The sequence below is a fragment of the Lygodium microphyllum genome, chromosome 7, assembly GCF_053477565.2.
Source record: "Lygodium microphyllum isolate KBCC chromosome 7, Lygodium_microphyllum_v1.1.10, whole genome shotgun sequence".
Classification (NCBI taxonomy): Eukaryota; Viridiplantae; Streptophyta; class Polypodiopsida; order Schizaeales; family Lygodiaceae; genus Lygodium; species Lygodium microphyllum.
Genome location: NC_141141.1, coordinates 85,573,209 through 85,596,393, shown reverse-complemented (window position 1 = coordinate 85,596,393; position 23,185 = coordinate 85,573,209).

The window sequence follows — 23,185 nt, the reverse complement described above, 5'->3', positions numbered from 1 at the left end:
TCACTACCTTGATCTCTCAACATCTTCATCCTAAAAGTGTAGAGATTGCAATTATGTTGTGCTTCCTCACCTCTAGCCGATCTAACACATCGAAAGATTTTCAAAAGGAAAACCAACTATGGCTTCCGATTGTGACTAGTGTGTTCTCCTTCCACCAACCTAGCAAGCACGCTCAAGCTCACTAAGGATATTGGATGTCATGTTGTTATTGAAAAGACTACTTACACGATTTGTACAAGCATAGTACCAAAAGCATTTCCATCATTACATGCTTTGTGACAATTTATGACATCTAGTAGATATATCATATCTTGGTTTAGTACATATTCCAAGTGGATCTCAATCAAGAAAGAACATCAAAGCCTAACTAATCTCATGATGTGATTCACTATGATGATTGAAAACTCAACTTGAGATCACAAAAAGCACAATACAAAAAGAGCAACATTTATATAACTACCTTTCAGTCCATGACAAGTGTTGTATGAATGTTAAACAACTAAACATCAACTCTAGTCCTAACTTGTTTGTATAGCCTCACCTTCTTCTAATGAGGCTAGCCTCATTTGCTTACTAACCCAACACACAAATTCATAAACCACTTTGTCATAACCAAATTAGGAGAAAAATTTTGTGTTTATTAAAGATGTGGTGCATGACATGGTTACTTGTCACTACCTTGCTCTCTCTAGGTCTTCATCTTGAAAATGTATAAATTGCAATTATGTTTTTCCCCTTCACCTCTAGCCTATCTATGATTGGTGTGTTCTTCTTATGCCAACCTAGCAAGAACCCTACAAGCACACTAAGGATAATGTATGTCAAGTTGTTATTGAAAAGACTAGCGACATGATTTGTATAAGCATAGTACCAAAGCATTTCCATCATTACATACCTTGTGTCAATGTATATCTAGTATAATATGTCATATCTTGATTTCATGCATATAATTAGTTGGAGCCCAATAAATGAAGGACACCAAAGCCTAAATAAACTCATGATGCCATTTAGAATTATGAGCTGAGAACACATGTTGAGGTAAAGACAAAATATGATTTAAAAATGCAACATCTGTATAACTATCTTTAAGTCGAGAAGAGCAAGTGTACTCATATGCTAAACAATTAAAACTAAGCTCTAATCCTAACTTGTTGTATAGCCTCACCTCCCTCCAAAAAGTCTAGCCTCATTTGTTTATGAATGTAGTACTTGTTTTCTTGATGCAAAAGTATGATATGGTATTTTCTTCTAATTGTCTAATAACAAGTATGGAAGCACATATCCAAGTCTTTCTTGTAACCTTGTTCTATCAACAATAATTGAAAGCCATGTTAGCATTTTTTTTATGACTTTGTAAGATCAAATGATTTGTCCTCCTCATTCTCTTAACTAAAACACAACATGCCCTTGTGCTTCAACAATAAAGCATTGTATTGAGCCTTGAGAATATTCTAGTCTTTCAAATTATTAAGATAGTAAACTTGTTTCTTGGAGTGCATTTAGTGAAATCTTTTTGTTGACACATCTCAAAGAAAAGCCTTTTAATTTTCTACTCTACTCCACTTTCAATGTGGGAAAGATTAGAGCATTAATCTAGATTTGCTCCTATCACAAAAAATGATGGGAGAAGCAACAACTACTTTCCAAACATAGGAACTCTATAGAATTTCAACATATAGTTGTCCCTATTCGAATTGTCTAATTTTTTCACTTCTTATAAGATAGAGAAATTTTACATTTTTAACAAGATTATTGCACAAATTTCACATTTCCTATTCTTTGTTAAAAAGATCAAATGAGGATGAAAAGATGAGCCATAAATATGAAGATGTCATCACAATGTACCTAGGATTTTCCATTCAAGGAGCCTTGGAAAGAAAACACTATTATCCACTCCTATTCCTTGTTTGAATTTGATACTGATTTTATGCTTAGCAAAGATTTACTAAAGTATGTGTGGATGCTAAGACTCCTTACCATCTCTCATCCTTTCCTATTAATAGATATCCATTCATGGGGACCTTACATTTTTCAAGCTAAAAACGCCATGATCTTTTGAGCTAGGATACTTTTAGGGACAAATATTTACTCTTTGAAATGTTCACATTCTTTTATGTGTACTTCTCTAGGAAACTGCTATTCCCTTCCCTGAACACTAACTAACACTTACTTAAGTGAGCGCCTCCCTAACACATGTATTTATGGATTTGTATTTCTTAACTTTTTGTGCTCCAAAATCATGAAATGCATTTTTGATTATTTGCTTTCCTTGTATGAATAGCTTTCTTTTTTCTAGTAATTTTTAGAGTTTGTTTAGTAAATATAACCTTACAAAAATAATTTTCTTGCCCTTAGGCCATAATACAAAGGTTCAATGTCTTGTGAGTTGATATGATAGGATAGATCTTAGGTCAAGAATGTCTTGTGAGTTGATATGATCGGATAGATCTTAGGTCAAGAATGCTAGAGTCTTTTGTACTTGGAAAAATATGATGAATTCAAGACCTAGAGGAAAAGCCTTAATGGTTATGCAAGGGGCTCTTGGGTGAACGATTTGTGAGCTTAGGTGATATACCTGTTTTCTAGCTAATGAAAGATGCCCTTGAGATGTTAATGTGGGGGAAGCTTTGAATTGCTTGAGTTACTAAATTTTTTAATGATAATACAAAGTAGGTTAAAGTGAATTTTGGGAAGCATGCAAGGCCTATATGGTCTAAGATGATGTGAATGGGATAAGCTATAAGGCCTTGGAACTAAGCTTGGTTGTCCTTAGGGTAATATGATCAATTACCTCGAGGGCAGTCAATGTACCTTTTTCACAGGCTAGAGATCAAGTTCTTCATCTAGATCTAGAGCCTTGATGCCAGTTTGATTTCAAAATAAAAAGTCCATTCTAAGTTTGGAGTCAAAAGTTATGCAAATATCAACGTGCATGAATTTTTAGTTTGAGGGCGGGTTCTCACATTGTTCTAGGGCATCTAAATCACTTGAAGACAAACATTTTATAATTTCTTATTCATTACTAAATCTTTGGATGTTCTATGAACCTTTTTGGTGGTTTATATAAAACTTGTACGTCTAGATGTGCAAGAAGGAAGCTCCCATGGTAAAACAAAAGTTTTTATCTTGAAACATAGTTGCTAACTTTTCTTGATGTTTATGTTCTATCCAATAATTTCTATTCATTGAGTTGTGTATCTAATGCACAGGTGAGTCTCATTTGAGAAAGTTGGATCAAGTTACAGGCCTCCTATACATGGAATTTTAGCTCTATCTCAATTGAAAGCAATTGACACTTGAGGTGAATCCAAAGCTACCACTATCTCAGTGTGTTCCAAGATCCCAATCAAAGTTAATCGTATGATCTAAGAGAAAAGGACCTTCTAATTTTTTACCTCCAAAATAAGTAACTATACTATCAAATTAAAGTAAGATCGATATTTGAGGTGCAACTAGATCTCATTGCATGTAAATGAGTGAGACAAAGTTGTTTGCAAAAAATGGCATGTAAAGGTCAAAAGTCCTAAGTTCCCTCATGTTAACACACTAAAGAAAAACACCTTGAGAGCTACTCTTTTTAGTTATTTTGACTCAATTGTCAAGAAAATTTCAAGGCTTTGGATCAAGTTCAAGCTACACAAGACACGAAAGATAGGTTATGTTGAAGAATTTTTACCTTGAGGGCAAGTTATTTTGCTTCAAGGGGTCTAAAGAGCAAGGAAATTACAAGTTCTTAGAATCAAGAGAAAGTACAACTTAGAGATGACTCTCAAACACAATGTGTAATGCAAGTGCAAGTCATTCATCACTAAGAATCCTAAATATTTGATGTCCTAGAAGTCTAGTCTCTAGCTTAAGAGTGTTCTCAAATATTCAAGTACTTTACCTTGAGGGCTAAAAAGGTGCAAGAAATTTTCTTGAAAAGCACTAAGTTGTTTACAAGCTCTAGCAACAATGTGTATTGATTAGAGCTCAAAGGATTTGATAAGTCCTACTCTAGGGTTGATGTATGTGCCCTTGAGGTATGCTCGTTTCTTATCTCAAGGGCTACACATTTTTACCTTGAGCACTTCAAAATTCACACTTTACTCTTGTTATCAAGCACAATCCTTCCACAAGTCAACTATAAGTTTTAGGCATTGTTCTTGATTGAATGTTTGGCAAAAGCAAGACTTTCTGAATGATATGGGTTAAAATTCATTATCCTATGTGTTTTTCCTTGAGGGAGAAGTTGGCCAAAGATTTGATAAGTAATCAAAGCAGGCACAAGAATATAGTAAGGTCCAAGCTTGAATGCAATGCCCAGTGACCATGCAATGCCTAGAGGCTAGTGGAACTATGTGATGAGTCCAGAAACTATGCTATGATGATCAAGGGATGCTTTGATGAACTCTAAACCTATAGAGAATTGATGATGTGAGATTTAGTTTAAATGAGAAAGGCATAATTCAAAAGCCCATAGCATGTAGCCCTAAAACAATGCATCACGACTGTGCACATTAGAGTAGTTAAGTCTATGATGCAAGAAGTGTCTTAGGAGTTTTGGACCATGATCTCAAGGTAAAACATCACTTTTTATCTCAAAGCCTCCTATTGTTGAGGCTTGGGATGGTTTTGATGCTCTATAGTGTTGACAAGTGCATGCCAACACAAAGCAATATTAGTAGCATAATGCACATGCAAACTTCTAGGTGCAAGACAAGGTGGAAAAGGATGCTTAGACCCTCTATCTCAAGGTAACCTCAATGTTTAGAAATTATTATGGGTTAAAGGAGCATGTTGATCCATGGGTTTTTGTTATTAGATTGTATAACAAAATAATGAAGGGTGCATATGTAAGCTTCTAGGTGCAACAAAGGTCGAAATGGATGCTTAGGGCCCCTACTCATGAGGTGCTATCAACGTCTATAAAGTGTTATGATTCAAGGGGTATGTTGATTTGTGCGTGTATACTATTAGGTTGTTTTAGACTTAAGGAGCCAAACAAATCCAGGATGGTCTATCAAGTGAATTGACACTAGGAGGTATAATGGATCAGCAAGCTCCACGTAGCTTGAAAATTTACCCTCAAGTTAGAAAACTATGAGTCCTCCAAAACACAAAAGAGTGATCAAATCTACAAATAAATAGTGCAACTTAGGTATAGGCACACTTCTATTATAATGCCCAATGATCCTACAAGAGGCATGGAGTGTGCAAACTGTTCAAGTCAAGCCTTGGATGCAAGAACTAGTGCCCTCAAGGTAAAGCTAGCCATTTTTACCTCAAGGGTTCCAAAAGATGATGATTTGGATAGTTTTAACGCATATTTCTTCCTACATGTAAAGCAATAAATGCCCATAATGCTTCCTACTCCTTGCAATGTTGATGAGTTGCTTAGTGATGAGAATGATGCTCACAAGTGCAAAAATGATATCAACACTCTTCTAAGAAACCCATATCTTCCAAACATATCTTGATCGAATAAATTAGTGCTTGACAATGTAAAAAGGCCAACAAAACTAGAGTAAGCTAAAGATCACCCTTGGATGCCTCAAATGCAAGACAATCACTCTAGCATAAGCCTAATGTCACAAGCAAGATTTTTATATGCAGCACAACAACTCATAAGTGTAAAAAAAGATTGATAAACTTCTTGATGGTCAACTTTTAACTATCCACCCCCTTCTATATATATGTTGATCCAAGGGTATATACCTGATTTTTTATGCCAAAAAGTAGCAAATCAAGGTATGGATGAACCACTGGGTGATACCAATGTTGTGAAGCAAGGATAATGGGGATCAAGAAGTTTTGGAAGCAAAAATGGAAGGCCTAGATGCATAAGGACAAGGCTTTAAACTTGACAACTTAACATATGGAAGAAAACTCTCTCATGCATGCCACACATACATATGTAGGTATATCAAGTGGGCTCAACAAAAGGGAGTTTTCCATTTTTTAGAGGCTTTACCATATAGAAGGGTGTCATTTAATGGGAGAATCTCACAAGTTGAATTGGAAAATTTTGTGTTTTATGTAATAAAATAGAACACACTAGAGTACAAAAAAAAATTAAGCAATGATGAACATACAATATGGAAAATCAAAACTTAGATTATTGCAATAATAGATAGTTGATTCTTCCCAATTGTTGATTTTATTAGGAAGCTTTGATAATATATAGAAAATAGGAGAGAGCAAAGGTTGTGTATGCAAAAAAGCATGTTTCAGGCTTGGAAAATGAACCACAAATTGATTGCATGCATGGTTTTTCGAGGATGTGACCAAGACTAACTAGTGAATGTACATTCAGTAGGTCCATAATCTTGGATATGATGCCAAAATATTCTTTCTTGATTTACTTATGAAACTTCCACTCTAGCTCTTTCCATTCAAAACTAAAAACATAAAATAGCCATTCCAAGACACAAACATATCTTTCAAGCATTAAATCCACTTCAAGCAATCCACTTGCTCTATCTCGAACTTTTTCAAGTTAATACCACTATGTTGTCGATGATAAAGGGGTGAAGATCAAAACCACATGGATTTTAGAAATAAGGGTAGAAAGAGTAGAGGCTAAAGAGAAGAACAAGAGAGAAGGAAGATACAATCCACACACTGAAGTAATCTAAAACCAAGCCTTTTTATTATCGTTAAGTACAATATTGCAAGATCAATTCAACCCTTGCTAAGACAATTGATCAACTCAAAATCAATAGTCCAACATTGACCCTGAATTAGAAGAGATCAAAACCCTATTGTAAATAGGCATTTATGATGGGAAAAAGCATCAAATTTCTATTTCAATGTATGAATCTTGATGGGTGAAGGTTAGGGTGAAGGTCAATCTCATCACCCAAAAGCAATATCAATTGATAGAAATGATTGAAGATGAAGAAAACCCTATTCGGGCCTTATTTCATACTTTAGTCATGTTTTTACTATGTATTATAGCAGCACTAAAATGATCATATACTACTCTACCTCTCAAGACTATGTTTTGGACAAGCACAAAGCATCCCCCTATGGTAGAGAGTAAGTTCATTTGCAAAGATGAACATGAAGCCAATAGAAGAAGGCAAAATCCCTATGGATAGCATGCTACCTTGCTATAACCCTATTATTCCATATTTAGAACAACCAAATGAAGACAACAAACTTTCTCCTCAAGACATAAGACTTACCCTCCTTCCTATTGGAGCTTACTTTCCCTTGCCTTCCACTTGAATCTTGCATGCCATATCTCTCCCTTTCCGAGCCACAATTGATGCTACCAAAATCAATCCAAAATGCACTAAAAAATGCGCTCGCATCTTCCTTCCTCTCTCCTCATTTGATCTTCATCACTTCCTTTTCTTATTTGCTCCCGAAGTTTCCCCCTAAGTCATACATCATGCCACATGTAAACCATGACTTATCAAGTCCTCCTCCTAACCTAGACACATAGTCAACTTCCCAACTCTTAAGACTTCTTGTAAATTAAGTCAGTGCACTAAGTAAACTCTCCCATAAGCATGTCTCCTCATGTCCTATAGATAAAGCATGAAACTCTACAAGTTATAGGTAGTCATCCACTTTCAAAGCTTAGGCCAAAAATCTCATGACATCCAACCCCTCCAAACTTGCACATCATTCTAGACTCTCAAGTCTTTTGTGGATTCAAAGCCCTCATCTTCCACCTCAATATTATCCTTGTTCTCCTCTTCAAAACTATCATGAGTAGTACATGTCTCTAGCTCCTATACCTCATATGCATCAGGTTCACATCTCTTGAAGACCTTAATCTGCTTCCTTACAATAGGAATCCTCAATGCTATCCCATCTTCAAATCTCTTGAAGACCTTAATTTGCTTCCCTACAATTTCAATGCTATCCTATCCAATTCACCTTGTCAATAAGTGCCATTGTCATATACATATCTCACCACATACAGACCAACCACCATTTAAAGACCTTTTGAATAGTGTTATGATGTTTTTCTAAGTTGATATCATAAATCTATATCCCTCAATTTCCATATTGACTTCAACATTCTCTTTAATTTCCTCATAGCTTTAGTGTACTTTTGACCCGACTAGAACCTCTATCATTTCCTCAATAGATAGTTGATAGACATCATTCACCACATGCACATAATGAGGGATCCATATAAGTTAAAATACACATGCTTCCAAAACCCATCTGGCCTTTGAAACACTAGCACAAATATCTTACAGCGTATCAATGCCATATATCTTTCCTAGTGAAGGCTTCCTACCATAGAGCCCACACTATGGCCCATAATCAAGAATTCTTCAAATCCAAACACAAAGTTGTGGCTTGAAAGATTCAAGTTCACTTCTTCCAAGAGAGATAATATATTTTGACATTTGGCTAATATGTTTTACAACAAACTCTCTACACCCATGAGCACCCAAGTCTTCATTCTTCTCATCCTCTGCACATTCCTTTATTGGTACATCATCCAAAAAGGGCATAGTAAGATGTGGTATATTACCCCTTAATACCGTATTCATTGCATTTATCATGTTTGCTACTCAGTTTGTCACACCCTATCAAAGAGTGTACATTCGTATCAAGCTTGAAGGTGTTTTCATGGTCGGGATGTCTCTACATTCAACTGCCAAAGTTGAAACTAATCATAGCCTAAGTATAAATATCCTAAAGAATAAATAGCTCTTCCCAACAAGAGTCTCTACCAAACTCATTGACTATAGGCCATGTACCAACATTTTTATAGTCACTTTGTTGATTGGCTGCATGTCTTGAATAAACCTCAATACACCATTCTTCTTGGGTACAATAAACCACCAATTCAAGTATGGGGATGAAGATGACTCCAATAACTTCATGTATATCTTTTCATTTAGCACTCCATTAATTTGGAAAAGTAAGCCCAAGGCACTAGAATTGGCCCTAAATTCCATGGCACATGTGGAATAATAAAAATCACAATCAGGGCCACAACATTCGAGTCTAAATAGCCTATTTCAATAGGTTGAAATGCAAATGTCTTCCCATGTCTAGCTAATATCTGCATAAAACACTCCCTTTCAAAAGCAAGAGGAATGCCTCACAAACAATATTCAACTCCTTTAGTGTTTCAGCCTACTATAAATTGATACCCTATACCCTTTGGATTCCACAAGGTTAACTACCTTGACACTTTTTCATGCAACCCATCATTGTTAGGTGGCAATGGCAAAGCAACCAGCTTGATTTTCCTGTTAACCATCTTATATTTTGTTTCAACAACTGCATCATCCCGTTATTTTAGCATTAACCCTTCTGTTGAGAAAATTTTGCTACGACTTCAAACATCTCCGAAGAGCATACCTGAAGCACCTATTTTCTGCATTTGTTACTGCTAAAATTTCAACTATAGTATCAACAAAACTCAACCCATCATAGAGGCCTGAAATTCCATCATCTACAGCTAGCAACCCATATCTCCACATGATACAGTGCCTACTAAAAACCCAATTCTCTGAATTCCTTTGCATTTGGAGGCAAAGGATAGTCTCCTAAAGTATATTGATTTCTCAAGCGATTCACACATACAATGAGAGATTGGACAAATTTTTTACCATCTTTGCCTCTAACTCTAGCATAAGTCGAGCCACCATTCGATACCTTTGTCTCCATACGAATAGTTGTAATGTGTGGCTATCCCAAAATCACTATATATGAAGAACTATCTTGCACATAGTAATGTTGCACTTCTTCTACATCCCTAATAGTTATTTTAACATTAGGATGTGCAACATATAGATCTCCCAGGGAGTTGTTTGTAGTCCCCCATCCTCAACCATGATCTATGTCAACTAGCCATGCACCATTTTCACACAAACTACAAACCATTACATTAATTTCCAAACCATGGTCAAGCAAAGCAATGCATGAAGTCTCATGCTCCCAACCTTAACCATAATTCCATTATACCCCCCATACCCAATAGTTTTGCATATAATGACTTTTAGGGATAAATCCCAAAGCCTCATCATTAGTATACTGCATTTGCCTAACTCCCATATGAGTGTTACTACAAATAACTAAATTTTGAGTCACTACATCATCATTTTTACCCTTAGTCAGACACTAATTATAGCATCGTCCCTCTCCAAAATAGCACATACATTTTGCTCTTAATCAACTCATATGCCTTGCAAACCAAGCTCCTCTTCTACCTTCATCAAAACATTAGCCGAATCACCAAGAAACTATCTCTTCTTCTTTATAATATCAATGATTTCATTACGAAACTCACACTTAGCAATACCAAGAACCTCCCTAAGTGTAAATTCCACCCTGCTATTAAGAATATGCTCTTCACGCACTTTCTTGAGATCTGTTGTAGTCTCTATGCTAGACTGCAACTTGTAGCCTGGCTTACCCTTTCTCTTCTCGTCTGTGGGAGCTCACACTCAACCACCAAGACCCACAAATGGCTTATTATTTTGAGCATTTCAAGCCAAGTGCAATGGCTACCTCTCACATAGCTATGTGCACTGTCACACCTACGAGTGTAGTGAGCTTACCTTCATGCCCAATCAAGTTGCCTCCTCCCACGACTTCTCTCATAGCTCCACAATCTGAGATGCAAGCTCGATCCTCAAGATCCAAGCTCCAAGCTCCATTGCCACATGCCAGACAAGAAAAGAGAAGAGAAGAGAAGAAGAGAAGAGGAGAAGATGGAGAGCTTCTCCACCATGGTCCGTCATCCTCATACACTCACTCCCTCATACTCCATCTCTCAAGCACAAGCACAAACAAGAAGAAGAAGGAGGAGGAGGAGGAGGAGGAGAGAGCTAGTTTTGACCACACACAAGAATGAGCTTCTTCATTCACTTTTTTCCTTTTATACATGCCCTACTCCTCTTTGGATGCCCATCCCTTTTTACATGACCAGCCATTTTAGTCTATGTACTCTTTCCCTATTCCCTTCCTATTTATATTGTTCCTTCACCCATCCCCGTCTACATTTACAAATTACACAATAGGAGGGAGCCTGGCACTCTTTTACAAGGATTTAGGGTGCGCTTTTATATTTAAGATGTGCCTTTTTCCTTTTGCACTCGCCCTAGACTTTTTAAATTTGCTCATTGCACTTTTGGCCCTTTTTCCTCCTATTTTTTCATTAAGCCACATTTTGTCAATTTGTCCTGCGTCTTTTTTATTTCCTTTCACTTTCTTTGCACCAAGGTTAACATTGCCCCCCTCCTAAGCAAGTGCTAGTCCCATGGCACTTTTTGGTGAGGGCTCGGGTGGTTGAAGGTTTGCCATGTGGATAAATGATGGGGCTTTGGGGAGATTGGCCATGGAGAAGAAGCATTAAAAAATGGATGAATGGTTGCAAAGGCCAAGGATAGATTGAGTGGGTGATGGGGCCCTCCAAGGTCAGTGGGGTTGATCGCGGGTTGTTGAATGTACCTGAAAAGGAAAAGAAAGTACACTACCTGGGGGTGTATCTACCTCACCATGTCCACCCCTCTTAGTAGAGACAGGACCCTATATCTAAGGAGTTAGGGTAATGGAAGGAGAATTCGAAAGGTTGGCATTTGTTCTCCCACTGCTCCCAGATAGCATATTCCTAGGCCCAAATTTTTTACAAGATAGCATTCTTCTCTTTATGGGATCTGAATCTTAGGAACTTGCTGTAGTTGGGTCCTCAGCCTCCTCTTTGCTTGCTCCACCATCTCTCTTCTCTTCCTTCTTGCTTCTACCACCCTTTCTAGAATGGTGCTTCCCTCGGGATCTTCTATCAGCATCTCCTACCATTGGTGGGCTAGGTTCGTGTGGTTGCTCTTCCTCATCTTGGCCTTGCTCAAAGTCTAGCCCCTCTTCCTACACTAGCTCTCTTAGATCTTTAGGTTGAGCACTATGTCAGATGTTATTGCTCTCCGAACCCTACCTCTATTAGCTCCTTTGTTGAGAGCCTAGCCTCCCTTAAGTACTACCATTGTTGTTCCGACACTTAGGCTAGTGCTTGCTATGAAGGTGAACTCCTGGAGACCATACCTTAGGGCTCTTCTTGTGATTTCCAACTTCCTTTTCAACCCTTCTAATATATACTCACCTTCAATTAGGTCACGTGTAGCATGGTATTTAGGAAGCCTTGCTACAGGACTTCCATACTTGCCTCCACTACTTCCACCCTTGCTAGTGCCATAAGACATTCACTTTCTGCCAAGGTAAGGCATTCAGCAAGGTCCTGAGCCTTCCAACATTCCTTTCTTCCCAAGCCCTGGCCTTTTCCTCCATCCTAACTATACCTTGAATCTCGCGTTGAGATAGCATGATTACCATCTATTATTGCTCCTTCCAAATCTTGAGCATCTCCTCTTTTTGTTGTCTGAGATGGTTCAATTGCCATTCCAGTCATTCTTGCCCTAGGAGGGCCACGTGGAGTCGGTTTTTGACCTTTGTCAACATAGCCTTTTGGACGATGCCTCGTCTCTTTGTGCCTTGGCCTCATGTAGTTCTTTGAGTAACCATTTCTTTTGTTGTTTCTCCTTACAAAACTCTACATAGCCACCTGGGTCTTTACTCTTTCCAGCTCCTCGATGAGTTCATCTCCAATTTTTCTCAGTTGCTCGAGGTGCTCCTCCATGTTCTTATTTTGTTGTAAGAAATCCATCTCAAGCCCTATCTCCTCCCCTTGCTTTGCATCCTGGGGCTCTTTTGCACTCTCTTCTTCCTTCTTCACTTCCAACTCCCTCCTCAGGTTGCTTATTTGCCTCTAATGGGTGGCTATTTTCTTCATCTTCTCTAGGTGGTAAGCTAAGAATGCATCTCTTTCCATTTCCACTGCCTTCCTCTCTTCTTTCACCTTTTCCAATTGGCCTAGTAGCTCTTGGACATATTCATCATACTTTTCTGACCCTGGCATGGCCAAGGGTATGGACATAGTTGAGGCTTCTACTCTGGCCTTCTTTGGGTATTTTCTTGACTCTGCATCTATAGCAATGGGCCTCTTTGTCCCTTGCACTAAGGCTCCTCCACTTGGTGTTGGGCCCAACTAGTACACCAAGCTTAGCAAGTATTGCACCCATGCCAACACATTACTTTGGTTCACCATTACATCCGTGGTTTCCTGGGTGGTAGTAGTGGTGGCAACCATGATGGGCAGTGGTGGGTCTAATGGAGCCTTCCCTTTGCCTACCACCACTATAGGCCCTTAAGCTTCCTTCTATTGTTGTAGCACTGGAGCCTAGTACATCTTCTAGGCTCATCCTTCCCAATTCTTCTAATCAAGAGGTTTGCACCACTGACAATCTAAGGGCAAGAGCAATCTACTCATCATCTTCTCTCTTTAGTCTTTCCTCCTCCTCTGGTTGCTTCTTCCTTCATCCTTCTTTCAACCTTCTAGACTCTTCTTCTACCTTTCGCAAGCATTCCTCCTCTTCTTCCTACTTCTTCTTCCATTCCTCCTCTAGCTTTCTTGATTTTTTTTCTGCACCTCTTCTAAGGCTTTGTCCTCTTCTATTGTAGTTTCCTTCTTCTTGCCTGGGATTTTCAACATGATTTTTCCCTTCTCTCCCTAGCTTAATGGGACAAAACCCTCCTCATCTTGCTAGATGGAACCATGCTTCCCTTGTTGAAAGTCGTCACTATCCGAACATTGCCAATGGTAAGGTGAATACACTATGAGTTGTGGTCGACATTGCAGTGTGCTTGTTTCTTGAATGCACATCCTAGTAGCGTTCCTTACTAGTGGCCTTAGTGTTACGCAATAGGTAGAAGATCATTGGTAGGCTTTTAATCTCAATAGAGACAGCTACCTTACACTTTCCCAATAGCAATGAATAAGACTGCCCCCCAACCAAGCTGAGTTTAGCATTAGTAGGTTGCAACTGGGGCTAACCAATGAGGGCAATGATCATGCGTAAGGATATTAAAGTCAACTCCCTTGTCAATGAGCGCATCAAAGGCATGTGTCCTCTTGGCAATGATCGATATGCGCAGGTATGTAGGTGCCAAGCCCTTCACAAAGCATAGAAGCACTAGGTCACTCTACTTGAAGTCGTGTTGTTTGACATGTTTGTCAAACCAACTATTGCATCTTGCCTTTTCACAGATCAGTGCATGGGTTGCCACGAGTTGGGTTTTAGAGAGATGTTCTAACTCGACCAAACATTCCATCCATCCTTCCTTTCCATTCCATCTCTCTTATACTGCTACTTTCAAGCATGGAATGAAGAATTCCACTGGCAGGATTGCTTCGATCCCATAGGTTATCTTAAATGGTGTCTACCCTATGGCCGTCTTATAAGATGTCCTATAGGCTCATAGCACTACCATGAGCTTATTGTCCTAGTTAGTGTGCGAGATGGAGACTATCTTAGTCATGACATTTACTAGGATCTTATTCATAGATTCTGCATGACTGTTAGCTTGAGGGTAATATGGTGAGGATTTCCTATGGATGATCAAGAAGGTGGATAGTAAATGGACTATCACTTCATTAATAAAGTGTGCGCCTTGATCACTAACTAGTTCGATGGGGTAGCCAAATGGCAAGATCACCTGTTTCCAAAGGAACTTAGCCATGGTCCTAGTGTTATTCTTCCTGGTGACCCAAGATTCAACCCATTTTGTGAGATAATCCATTGCCACAATTATGTACTTTGCCTGTGAGTACTACATTGTGGAACTGATTGGCCCAATGAAGTCGATTCCCCACATTTCAAAGGGCTATCATGCTATTACCAAAGTCAACTCCATCTTGTCCTTACGGATGGAAACTTTGGTTCTCTAGCACTTGTGGTAATGCTTCACGAACTTAATTGTGTAGCAGAATAGGGTGGGCCACCTTAGTTGAGATTGGAGCACCTTATGTGCTCTAGTGCCTCTACTGAAGTGTCCTAAAAAAATTCCACCATGCACTTTAGAAGTACATCATGCATCTCATGCTCACACATGCATATTCGTAATAATCCATCTTGTCCTAGTCTATAGAGCTGGCCGGCTATTAACTAATAGGGCTGAACCTTGAGGATAAGGCAATTTAGTCTAGCCTTCTCTATAGGTCTCTCAGGAAATACATGCTCTAGGATTTGGACTATGTCATCTGCCTAATACAGTGTTAGATTGGCCCTAAATAGATTTCTCTCATTGAACATGCTAAAAACGTTTGCATCTGGTAAGTCATCTACGATGCCCTGCTTAGCATCTTCTCTTATGGATATGCAAGACATCTGGTCTGCCATGTAGTGTTGATTACCCTTGCATACAACCACGAAGAAGTCAAACTCTTGAAGCAGAAGTAAGCATTTGGCTATGCATCTTGTAGTAGTGCAGGGTTTGTTCACTAAATAAAGCAAAGCGCCTGATGCTCAATGAAGAAGGTGAAGGGCATAGCTAAAAGATAATGACTAAACTTCTTCATAGCAAACACCATAACTAGGCCTTCCCTCTCCATCATGGAGTAATTCATCTCTGTACTTGTGAGTTATCTGCTAGCAAAGCTCACAAGATAACCAATATTATGTTCACCAAGTTGGCACAAAATATGTCCCACGGTGAACTTTGATGCATCAATGTGCATGTGGAATATTATGTTCCAATCTAGGGCTCATAAGATCGGTGTGGTTGTAAGAGCCTTCTTTAGTTCCTCATAAGCGCATTGGCATTCCTTAGTCCACTCAAATACAATCGGCAATTTGTAAAGGGGACTAGCAATCGATGCATGGTTTAGAACGAATCGTTGATAGTACCTTGTGTGCCCCAGGAAAGCACTGAAATCCCTTATAGTTCATGGGTGGTGGTAAATCGACAATGACCCTAACTTTGGAGAAGTCGGTGGCAATGTTGTTCTTAGACACCATGTGCCCTAGGATACATCCATGTTTTACCTAGAACTAGCACTTTAGGCAGTTCAAGGAGAGATTATACAACCTACACTTCTCAAAGACTACATGAAGTTTATCTAGGTGTTCCCTCCAACTAGAGTGGACACAGATCGATGAATACCTCCAATTATTGCCTAAGCATGTCTTTGAAGATGGGTGCATGAGGCACTAAAAGGTAACCGGTGCATTTGTCAGCCTAAATAATGGCATGACTATGTAGGCAAATATGGCCCATTCGATTCAAATGTTGTCTTATGTCTATCATCAGGGTGTACCTGCACTTGGTTGTAGCCTGAGAAGCTATCCAAGAAATTGTAGGCTTCCTTTCCCGCTACTCTTTCAAGCATGTGTTCTGTGTAGGGTAGTGGATAGTTGTTCCTCTTAGTCACAATATTAACCCTTTTATAATTCAGGCACACTCGAATCTTCCCGTTCTTCTTCAAGACAATCAATATACATGACACCTAGTTAGTGTGCTCAATTTCATAGATGAATCGGGCCGTCAACAACTTATCTATCTCTTTCTTAACGGCATGTGCATGCTTCGAATTCATGGGTAGTATGGTCACTGCCTAATTGGCATTGCATCAAGAGTCATAGCGATGTTATGAGTCACAACCCTTGAATCTACTCCTTTCAGTTCATCCAAGGACCAAGCAAACATAGCTATGTACTCTCAAAGGAGAGCAATGAGATCAGCCTCCTCTTTTTGCTCAGTCAGGTCCTCAGCTATGAAAATGGGTCAAGCTTTTTCACCTCTTCCCCTGCTAAGTTAACCTCCTTGACCTTAGCGAGCCCTTTTATCAGTTTGCTTGCATATCCTTGCCTCTTAGCTCCTAGTAAGGTCACTACCCCGTCGTCCTTTTTGAACTTCGTGAAGTGTTTCGATAGATCCTAGGGCTTCATTTGCTCTTCGACTTCTGACTCCTTTGACTGTCTCCTCTTTTCCTCCAACCGCCTCCACCGTAGGTGGATTGGTAGGTCCCCTTTGGTGCATTTGGTCTTAGGTGGTTGGGTATCTTTGGATTGCTCTCTGAGCACACTATATTCAGAGTTAACTTCACAACCCTCACTAGAAGGAGTTTCCCTTGGTGGTCGCAGCTCTGAGGCCAACTCAGTTCTAAAGAGTGGTGCGATACTTGGTTGAACTAATCCAGCTTGCTCATGGTTTATTGCACCTAGGTGGTCCAACCAAGTAGGGTCACATTCTGTCCTAAGACGACTCCTCATTCAATCCTAAAGATGTTGGCTTTTTGTGGCTTGGAGTCTACTTGTATTTGTTCAATCACTCAACCATTCGTATCATACTCTATTGTATTGGCTTCTTCCTCACTTTCTTCACTCGTAGAGTAGTAGCCTTCATACTCATCGTCTGAATTGTCATATTCTGACTACTCATCATCTCCTAAGCTTCTACTCTCAACCTTCTTTTCATCCGTGATTAAAGCCCAATTGTATAATACATTCAAGTCATGCACTTTGGTCCATTGCTACTTTGACTCGTCCATGACGTCCTTGAGGGGCTTGAGATTGGCAACTGGGTTACCAACTAGCTCTCTTATCAAGTATTTGACAATCCCCTAGAGTTTGAGTTTGTTAAATGGAATGTGGAAGGGGACACGTGTTGTTGACTGTTAGAGCTCATGGCCATCATGCGGAGTGGTATTGATGGTGGGATTCTACTCTTCAATAGTTGAGATAGTGTGGCTTTGTGGGACTCATCAACTACCATTGGCAGCCTGCTTATAATCCTCCTCAACACATCTGAGAACGGCAGATCAATGGTGGCTAGCACATGCATCCAATGCCACTTATCTCCTTGGGGCAAGGGATATACTTTGTTAGTGGCCCGTAGGAATTATTAACTTTTGAGTCTCCTTTCAAGATAGCAAAGACAGCATCTAGATCCAGGGGCGTGGTCTTCTAGGTGTCCATCTCGACTCTTATAGCTTTCGATTTGTAACCTAAGAATATGAGGCTGTTTTCCCAATCTTCTATCACTCATGCATTTTATATCCCCAGGGCCAACCTAGTAGGATGTCATAGTCCACTCTGTTCATGACTATGAAGTTTACTGAGAACTGCACTCCAGCTATCTTCAAGGGCTAATCTTTTAGTACTCCAAATGGTCTAACCTTTATTCTATTAGCCAGCACGACATTAAACCTAGCAATCTCCACAAGTGGATCACCCCAAGCCTATAAGATTGTATGGCTGAGCACACTGAATCCCGCTCTTGTAACTACAATTTCCTTCCTTGTAGCATCTCTTAATACGTTGACAGATAAGACTACGTGCATCTCTATGCCTTCCCAAAAAACATTTATATGCAAAGACTTAGGCCCTAAGTTGAGGGCCAAGCTAGATATGTGTGTTACTACATTGTGGTCAGGCAAGTCAATTGCTCCAAGTTCATCAGGCCTTTCTATCCACCACCACTACTTCAACACTTACCATTGTGTTGGGTTCTACCTAAGCAACTCTCCTAGAGGTAGAGTCACAGTGGCTGATATCAATGGCATGAGCTAATTTCCAAGCACTTGCTTTTCATTAGGCTCTACACTCTTTTGCTAGTGATCTCGACCAACCTACTTGCTTGTGGCATCTAGCCTTTGTCTATGCAGTGCTACATGGGGTGCGGATGCGTCTCTTGATCTTAACCGCATAGGCGAGACTAGTGTGCTCATGCTAGAGAGCTCATCAATCTCATCTTCTTCTTTAGACATGTATGTGTTCTTTAAAGACCCTAACTAGCATATCCCTTTGCAGGTTCGAGTTTCTCACCAAGACCTTGTAGAGCTCTTCGCTTTGGACTCTATTTATAAATATAGTGGAGATGACTCGTTTGTTAGGTCATTCTGCCAATAGGGTTCTCTTAAAAAGACTCTTCATGTGGGTAACATAGTCTCGAATATCCTCCTTTTAGCTAACATTCATCAACGTGATAATGAGGTTGTTGGAGTATCCTGCTTTGGAGAACCTCTTGCTGAAGAGACTCTTGAGGTTATTAAAAGTATTACATTCTAGGCTAGTAAACCACATCCATTCTTTGTCTCCTAGACAAAGTCTAAAAGCTTGTGCTCATTAAGCAAGGTCCATGAGGTCATTTTCCTTGTATACTTGCTTGAATTGCTCCACAAAGTTGTACGTTTCATTATTGGGCTGCTACTTATCGAGTTGCCTAAGCAACCGCAGGTATTTTGGTTTGGCTCTTAGAGTTTGATGTGATTCCTAATCATGCTAGCAATGTAGTCGCTAGGGCTGCTCCATTCTGCTCTCTATAGGTTGTCTTATCTAAGAGTCGCTTCGTGAGAAGCTCACTCAGTGTAAGATCAACTTCTAGCACTCCCTCCCTCTCAGCATTTGGTCTTGCCCTAGTTCTATTAGCGAGAGCTAAGACGCACTGGACCTCAAGGATTCCTATGTCTTGTCTCAATTTCTAAGCTCACTGCTCTTGGTCGTGGGTGGCTATGCTTTATAGTGCTTTCCTTGCCAATTACCTCTCTTCGTCAAGTTCAACTATGATGTCCTCAATTGGTCTACCCTGATGCACCATTTTGGTTCGCAAGTTGGTTTACCATTTGTTAAATGTCGACTGGGAATACTCCCAAGTTGAGCTCATCGTCTGCAGGGTTGGTGCTAGCTTCCCACATGTCAATGGTTTCCTGAGCAACTAGGATGTCGATCAAATTGATCAGATCGGGTAAAGCTGTGTCCCTAATCCTGTCGGCTCTCTTTCCCTTCTCTATCACTTGACAATTCACAATTGTTCATTTCAGGTTTTAGTTCTTAGGTTGTATCCGTCTTCTTGGGATTTGCTCCTATTAGTGGATTCATTCCTTACATAGACCTCATTAATGTGTTCCTTGTTATACAAATTAGTTTGCAATGTTATATGAACTGGACACATGAGTGGTGGAGTGAACTTGTGCCAAATCAGGCTTTCTATCTTTCCTTGTGCACTTCAAGTATGTATGTGATGAAGTGTGCAAGTTCAATCATAATCAATGCAAACCACACTCCATTCAATCAATTCTAGCTAGTTGCAGCTCTCCCATACAAGTGGTGGCTAGTTGCAGCTCTCCCATACAAGTGGTGGCTACTCGTAGTGGTCCACTCTAGGTCCCTGTTGTATGTTTGATGTGTGATCTGAAGGGCAGTGTGTTCAGATTGTCAGTTTGAACCTCTATTGGAGTATGGTCCAGTGGTCACAATTGCTCTTGGACTGTCAGGTCTTAACCCTCAAGTCAATCGACTCTATTCCCCTATCTACTTGCCTAGAGATCTACTGCAATGTCCTACAACTAGGGTTTGGTCCCTACAGGGTTTGGAAAGGTCAGAAACTACCAGAAACTAACGCTCTATTCTCTTGTCTAATTTGTAGATTTAAATCCAATATTCTTACGTCCATTTCTAGACCATTCGATTTTGGTTCGAATGTGTTGTTCAAATTGGATGGTCAAAGTTGTCCGATTTTGGTGGGCCAAGTGTTGTCCAATCGAATGATCCAATTGTGATGTGTCAAAATTGAAAATCTGATGACTTTTGAGAGTCAAACGGTCTGATTTTGGGAATCAAATAGCCCGATTACGATAGCAAGAACATGCACAAACTCGACAAAAATGAGGTGTATCACGCTCGATGCTTTCTCCTCCTAATCTCTAAAAAGCTCCAGAATCAAACAACAAAGGGTCAGCAATCAAAACAACTTACTTATAGCCTCAGAATGTGCCCAGTCACAAAATTAAAGCTCTCCTTGCCTCCGTGCTACCCTGCCGCAAACCTCTCTCTCTCTCTCTCTCTCTCTCTCTCTCTCTCTCTCTCTCTCTCTCTCTCTCTCTCTCTCTCTCTCTCTCTCTCTCTCAAACCCAGAGTGTAGAAATGAGCTCCCCTTGCTCTCTCTACCTTTTAAACCCTTCTCTTTTAGTCTTCCACTTCCCCCCTCTCTCTCTCTTTCCTCTCTTAATGCATTAAAGCCCCTTTTTCTCTGTGTTCTACCATGTTTTATAGCAGTAATCCTACTATTTGTTTCCCTTCTTTTCCTTAGTTTTCCCCACCTAAATGCATCCAAATCAAAGAAAACACTTAAGCTTATCCAACCCACTCATCTAAACCTTAAAAACCAAAAAAATTACTTGCAAAAAAGATCAAATGCCCTCCAACTCCCTCAGTTCCTACCTATCTCAAGCACTGGTTCAGGGCAAACCCTACTTCAATGCTCAATTCAAAGCATACAAGCGCTCAAAGCTTGAATTTTTTTTATCTCAGCAATGGAATCAAAATACAAAAGTTCAACCTCAACCATCAAGACCCATGAACCCCTTATTGTTTCAAGCATTTCAAGCCAAGTGCAATGACTACCTCTCATGTAGACATGTGCACTCTCACACCTACGAGCGTAGTGAGCTTAGCTTCATACCCAATCGAGTTGCTTCCTTCCACGAGCTCTCTCGTGACTCCACGATCCAAGGTGCAAGCTCAAGCAAGCTCAATCCTCAAGCTCCAAGCTCCATTGCCATGTGTGAGACAAGAAAAGAGAGGAGAAGATGGAGAGATTCTCCACCATGGTCCCTCACCCTCACACACTCCCTCTCTCAAGCACATGCACAAGCAAGAATAAGAAGAAGAAGAAGAAGAGACCTAGTTTTAGCCACACACAAGAATGAGCTTCTTCATTCACTTTTTTCCTTTTATACATATGCTTCCCTTTGGGTGCCCATCCCTTTTTACATTACCAAATACCTAGGTCCGCTTTCCCTATTCCCTTCCTATTTACATTATTCCTTCACCCATGCCCGTCTACATTTACAAATTGCACAAGAGGGAGATTGGCACTCTTTTACAAGGAATTAGGATGCGCTTTCATATTTAAGATGCACATGTCCCCTGTGCTAGACTTTTAAATTTGATCATTGTGCTTTTGGCCCTTTTTCCTCGTGTTTTTTCTTTGGGCTGCCTTTTTCTGCTTGGTCTTATGTCTTTTTTATTTTCTTTCACTTTCTTTGCACCGGGGTTAACATCATCCTACTTTCTTTCATATGCTACATCCTCCATTACATGCTCAGGAGGAGTAGGGTGCATTGAAGCCTTTGGCTACTCATCACTTAACTTCATATCACCCTCTTTGATATCCCTGTAGTGACTTCATCCCTCTATCCTTGCTCCTCTTCAAACTTTCTTCTCTTTTTCTCCTCTTCCTCCTTCATTTGCATATTCTTCCAAATTGACTCTAACAAACCTAACGTGCCCTCTAACTGTCTCTCTAATTAGGCTACTTCCTCTTCTTAAGCTTCTCTCCATTCTTGACCTTGGCTCTTCTTCCTCTCTTCAACCACCGGGATGGGTGCATTCTCTCCATTTTCCTCCATGTTGCTATGGGAAGCCATTGCCTCGACTTTGGGGTTATTGCCTTGGGGAAGTCGTGTTTCACCTTTAGGTGGTAGTTATGTTGCTGCAAGGAAGCCACATCACATCTTCAAATGGCAACTCATGTTGGGGTCATTACGCTAGGGGTTGTCGCGCTAGGGGACATTGCAGATGAGGTCAATGTGACATGGGGTGTCATCACTTGATCTTAGGGTGATGTATCTTCTCTCCTACTTCCGTAACTCCTCAAATCCGAGCAAGAGTTGCTCTAATACCAAGTGTAATGCACCTACATTCAATCGCTCACTCAACACGGCATAGAAAGGTAATACAATATGTGCAAGTAAGGTATACTCTCATATTGTTCCATGAAAGAAAAAGTACAACATAGGCACATCCCAGTACTACACCCTCGTGACATATGAGGGTTCACTTGGCATTCCCCATCAACCAACTTGATCATTCTCCTAACTTTTGACTATTAACCAATGCTTTGAGACTATAGTTTTATTGATGACACCAACCTTAAAACATAGTAATCTATGCCAATCATAATAGGTGGGTTATGTAGTGGTCTAAACCATGACCTAACTTCATAGATGCCACAAAATATTTTCCTAAATCATATGAGATGCGGTTGGTACAATGAACCGTGCCACTCTTGATGCATACTATGGGTGAAACTACTTATCACATGAGTAAGTGCTATATATATTGCATATGCAGTACACTAACTACATTTTGGTTATGCTTGCTGGCATTATCCAAATTCCTTGTTAACTGCCTATTTAGATCAATAGGTGCATGTGATATAGGCCCCCCTTCTTTTTTGTTATAGCTTTATATGGCATATGCAGTGCCAACTACATTCTAGTTATATATTATCCATATCTTCAATCTCTATCCCTCTATTGCTACCCCCACCACCACCACCATTTGACCCCCTTACTACTTACAACTAGCTCTCAAATTACCCATAAAAA